This window comes from Mesoplodon mirus, assembly GCF_964341445.2.
Source record: "Mesoplodon mirus genome assembly, chromosome: 6".
NCBI classification, from domain to species: domain Eukaryota; kingdom Metazoa; phylum Chordata; class Mammalia; order Artiodactyla; family Ziphiidae; genus Mesoplodon; species Mesoplodon mirus.
In genome coordinates, this window is record NC_138982.1 from 127,686,973 (window position 1) to 127,692,972 (window position 6,000).

The window sequence follows — 6,000 nt, forward strand, 5'->3', positions numbered from 1 at the left end:
CAGGAAACTATATTCAACATCTTGTAACAACCTATAATGGAAAGGAATCTGAAAAGGAATATATATGTAAATAATAAATAAATAAATATATGCATACACGCACATAGGTTCAGGCCTATAGAATGAGCCTTCAGCATTTCCTGAAGAGTAAATGACTTGATTTGCTTGAAGTCTTCTCATCACTAATGGGACTGAGGTAGAAAGAGGGAAAAGATAAGTGGTGGTGAAACGTAAAGGCAGTAAGATAGCACGAAGCAGATACAGGTGCCACTTGTGGAGGGATCCTTCAGCTGAAACCCCAAGATCCATGGGAAACCAGATTGACTGATGCTCTTCCACTGCCTGTAAATCAGGTGCCCAGATGAATTGTTGAAGGAATAAAGATGTATCATGAAGGCTTTCTGGTCTTCTTCTCTCTCTCTCTTCTATTTGGATAGGAACAAGTGAAAAAGAGAGGAAAATTGGAAGTGGTTTTTAAATACAGATGTCAGATAACCACTAAAAACAACCATACACAAGGCACTTCAGAGCCATCCAGAATGTTTGAGTATAAGCTGATAAACAGGAGACCAGGAGGTAGAATCCAGGAAACTCACATGTGATGAAGTTATTTTTTTTCTTCAAGTCATAGCCAAAAATCAAATCCAGGAACAACTTGTGTTTTTTTCTGACATCTGAACACAATCTGATGAGAGAGTCGTTTTTTTTTTTTAATTTTTCTATCTAGTTTAAGGTTTCTTTAGAATGAAATCAACCAGGGAAAGATGGAGGAATGAGGGGAACAAAAAAATAATAATAATCTGCAAGTGAAAAGACAGGCAGGCTGGGTATTCTGCATTTTCCAAGAGTGTCTTCTGTGCTGCAATTGTAGTTCTTTTGAGCACTGTTTGGCTGCTTCTTAACTTCCAGAGTCTCAGATTTGCTCTGAACTCAAAGCTATAACAATAGCTTTAAAATGCCTAATGAAAAAGAGACAACACCATAGAATACTACATTAGCCAAAAGCATCTGTCATAAAGAGATCCAGAAGGTTTTAGTAAAAGAAAGATAAATTGAAGATTACTAAAATAAAGAAAATTAATACCTCAAAATTGAAATAAAATAACAAAAAAATGATGTAGTTTGAAAGGCAAAAAAAAATATTAAGAAAGAGGAAGAGAGGAGAAGGAGAGGGTTAGCAGAGATAGACTCTGAAAAAAAAATCTCACTGATAAAAAAAAGAAAAAGTTCCAGTTAAGCAAAAATGTAAGTGAATACTGCACTTAAGAACTGAATACAAAAGAGCTTAAAATTCCATGCTCCTACTCAGATAAAAGATCCTTGACAGAAGGAAGGTAAGGTCTGATCCAATGACCCTACGCAGGAATGGAAAAAAAAAAAAAACAATGATTTAGGCTAAAAGCAGAAGAGCCAGTTCAACAATGGAAGTACAAGAAGCAAGGAATTAAAAAAAAAGAAATTTGAAAATGGAGGAAATTATCTAATTGTTTTCAAAAGAATATATATTAGCAAAATTACACAATGAAAGATTAAAATTGAATTCTGTGATCATTTAAGAATATGGGATCATCAGCTAGTAATTTCTATGCCAAAATATACAGGCTGATTTATAAATAGCTTTAGCAAAATCTTGATGGAACTTCTATACATGTAAGCTCAGTGGAAAACTATCCAGCTCATTCCCTGGAGCTATTGTAAATTTGGCACCAAATCTAGGCAACAACTGTAAGAAAAGGAATCAGAGTCACCTCATGTAGATTAGACAAAGGCAGAGAGGTTTTACAAATCAGTAAGAAAAGAATGAGCTATGATTCAGTAATCTTTCTGGCTTTTATATAAGCAAAGATAAAATTAAATCCCCAAATCCCACATGTAAGAACATATGCAATGAATGACATTTTTAGAATACTTTCTTTGGAGATTTACAAATGCTGCATATTTTTTTCTTTACCCAATAACCTGCTTTTCAACATCATTTTCTTATATTTTAAATATCAGGAAATGACAGAGAAAATTATAATTTAAGGTAAGAACATAAGTCAGTGTATAATGATAGAGGCAGTGATGTGTTTATTTTTAAAGTGCTTGTAAGAAAATCTATGGTATCTAATTTGCCAAAATATCAGTTTTAGAACATTTCTTTTCTTTGCCTAATCTCATCACTTATTTTAAAGAAGTAAGCATTTTTTGAATAAAATCTTTTGAAAGAAATGCTTTCAGGTCTGGTTTATAATTACCCATTAATTAAAGAATAATCTTTATTTCTTATAGAGAAGAAAGCTGTAAACATTCACTGAGATGCACAGATTCATCTAGGGAGGGTTTTAAATTCACTTTCACACACTGAATACTAGAATGGCACCTCAGAGCAGAAAAAAAAAAAAAATTCCATTGAAACAAAGCTATCTCAGTTTGGGTAAATAAGTTTTTCTGGAAAACAAGGCAACTGCAGTTCCCTAATTAGCTACAAAATGAACTTGAAAGTTAAAAAAAAAAAAGAAGAAGAAGAAGAAGGCAGAAGTTTGGCTTTTCACTTCTGCTCCTTTGCTAGCTCTGCCCTTTGAAATGTCAAAACTTATTTGCATATGTATTTTACAAAAATGGGAATAATACCAATCTACTTCACAGAATGTGAGTAGGGTGCAATAATAAATAGTAGGGGTGAATAAATAGTACATAAATATATGTGAAAATGTGAAAATAGCTGAATGCATTTATGATTACATATAAGCATGAGAAGACTTGAATATGTATAAATGACCATCCTCTACACTGAATCACCTCACCTGTGATGGGAATAAGATGAAGATAAAGGTTTATACAAAATCTGAACCAAAGTCTGAATTTTGCCAAAAGTAACAATTTTTACTGACCAAAGTAAGTGTGTGTGTTTGTGTGTGTGTGTGCAAGCACATCCCAGAAACATCTTATCTCAGCAGGAACCCCTTGTGTAAGATAGGATGTATGTGATTGTCTAAGAAAGAGAGTAACCAAGGCTAATCATTCCCAATGGACATGGCTGAGTGTGATGTGGGCAGAGAATTAACAGAAATCATGGACATGAGATCTGGGAGGACTCCACATGCTGCGGAGCGGCTGGGCCCGTGGGCTGTGGCCGCTGGGCCTGTGCGTCCAGAGTCTGTGCTCTACGGCGGGAGGGGCCACAGCAATGAGAGGCCCGCGTACCGCAAAAAAAAAATAATAATAATTAATTAAAAATAAATAAATAAATAATATTGCAGCCTTGGGGCAGGGTCCTGGCTCCCCCTCAAGGGATACGCATAATAATATCTTTGAGCTGTTTTGCTGATACTGAAACCCCCATCAGGTGGAAGAAACTAACAGTATGGTGTCCACAAGCACGTGGACCCCAGACTGGCTGGAACCTGAAGGTTGATGATGCTGACTCCCACTTACCTCACCACCAACCAATCAGATGAATGTCCAGGAGCTGATCATGCCCTCTTTGAACCATTGCTATGAATCTCCTCACTACCCCCTCCAGGTTGAGACACACAGTTTTGAGGGCATTAGGCTGCTGTGACCCCCACCCCCACCCCTTTGCCCGGCAAAACAGTAAAGCTATTCTTTTCTACTTCACCCAAAAATCTGTCTCCTAGAATTAATTCTGTGTCAGAGTGCAGAGGCTGGACTCGGCTTCAACCTCACTTGAAGTTTAGATATTATCAGTGTTCTGCAATCAATTAACGGTTTTTGTGTCAGTAAATAGAAATTGGCTCTGGACCCAGTTTTATGAGTTCAACATCCTTTTCTAGTGTACTGTATTTCCCTGACAGAATCAGAGAAAGGAAAGGACAGACTACACTTCTGACTAAAGTGTCATAAAAGCAGATTTTTATCTCAGTCTCCATTTCACTTTAAATTATGACTAAATAAGGTAATACAAAGTTTTGATGGGTGAAAGCCTTGGCCTCTTGTTGTGGCAGGTAGGAACATGTCCTTTCCTTAGGGTCAGTTACATGACTTTGTTATCTGAAAAAAGAACAGTCTCATAAAGAAACTTCTTCAATTTTCTAATTTATCTATGTGAATAGGGCATCAATTTGTCTAACTGAATACTGCATTGTTAGTCTTGGTAAAACTAGACTTTTTTTCTTGGTATCAGATTGTTTTCAGAATCCAAATGGTCAACACTAAATAATCCTATACCACTTAAGGACCAACTTATTTATAAAACTTGCAACTAATTGATTTTGGAAGGCCCACTTCAAGGCACCATAACCCATGTTCAATGCGCTAAGCAAGACAAACATTGGACCTGCCAAGGTCATAGCTCCTGGTTCTTGACCACAGTTTCCACATAAGGATTAGCCCTGGCTTTTCCTTTAGCATCTTTGGCCATGGGTTACACCTGTCCTATCCAACCAGTGAATGGGACACTGAAGAGCATCTGGCTCAAGGACATACAAAGCTGTAGTGAGATCAAAAATGTTCACCCTCAAAAAGATATGTCCACATCCTAACTTCTGGAACCTCTGAATGTGACCTTATTTGGAAATAGGGTCTTTAGAGACATAATTAAAGATCTCGAGATGAGATGATCCAGGATTATCCAAGTGGAGCTTAAATTCTATGACAAGAGTCCTTATAAGAGACAAGAGAGAAGACATAGACCCAGAGGAGAAGGCCATGTGAAGACAGAGGCAAAGACTGACATGATCTAGCCACAAGCCCAGGACTACCTGGAGCCATCAGAAAGTGGAAAAGAAAGGATTCTTTTCTAGAATCTTTGGAGGGATGGCAGCCCTGCCAACACCTTGATTTTGAACTCCTGGATTTCAGAACTGTGAGAGAATAAATTTCTGCTGTTTTACGCCTCCAATTTTATAGCAGTTTGTTAACAGGAGCCCTAGAAAATCAATACCAAAATGCAATCTTGAAAGTGGTTAAAAAGGTAACCCTCAATAAACACTCAACCCTACAGGGACATTGGTGATTAAATTATCCCAATAGGTCTTTCTCTGAGAGTTTGGAAATAAAATATGGAAAAGAATCAAGATGCTCATAACTGGAGGAAAACTGAGAAGAAACACAAAGAGAAGAAGAGACAGAGTGAGAAGTTGAGTCGGGTTTGTGGAGAAACATAAAAGGAAGGGTGGAGTGAGGTGAAGAAAAATAAGCTCAGTAAGGGCACTCCCCTCCTCACAGCTTGCTGTGATAAGCAGTTGTTACAATTCTCATTTCTAAGCATAACCTTCCACAGTTTTTAACCAAACAATTCGTACTAACACAAACATTCTAAAAAAGCAATATGGGGTTTGGTTGTGGTCAAAGTTTGTCAGTGGAGCTAACTAAACTTAAACATATCAAGTCATAATCAGCTCTGCTTTGGTCTCTAGAGCAGGACTGTGATGCTTCAAACTAGCCTTTACCAAGTTCAAGCACATATGTAAAGCTGCTTAGAATTTCTTACAGCTACATGTGTGTCAAGGTAGGGTGGTCTGCCACCCCACCTAGTGAGAATACCAGTGAGTCATTTCAGTTCTATAAAGGCCCATGAACAGAACCCCCTGCAGGTTGTAGAGTTCAAAGAGCATCTGCTTATCAAAAGTGATCCCTCCTCAAAAAATTTAAAATTAAATTATAGAAGCTTTGTCCAGGAAATTATATTTCAAAAGATAATCCAGTATTATTCATCTAATCTTTTTGGTTTTTCAAGGTCAATTTTAATTCAAATTTAATGATCAGCAGACTATACTCATTAGCTAGCCATTTTACTAAATTACATTTTCTTTTATTCTATTTTCACAAAAAAGGTCAGAAAATTAAAAAGAAAAGGCCATATGAAGCATACTTCAGGATAAGTTAAAATTGTTGAATATTATTTTTCCCCATAGATAAAACCTACATAAGTAATATCTAACAGAATTTAGTAGCAAAACAAATCTCCCCTTTCTTGAAGAAAGGTGTTTACTCTTAATAAATCATGAAAATTACATTTTTTGTCATGTTTTCTCATTTTATCTTGGTTATCAGGAG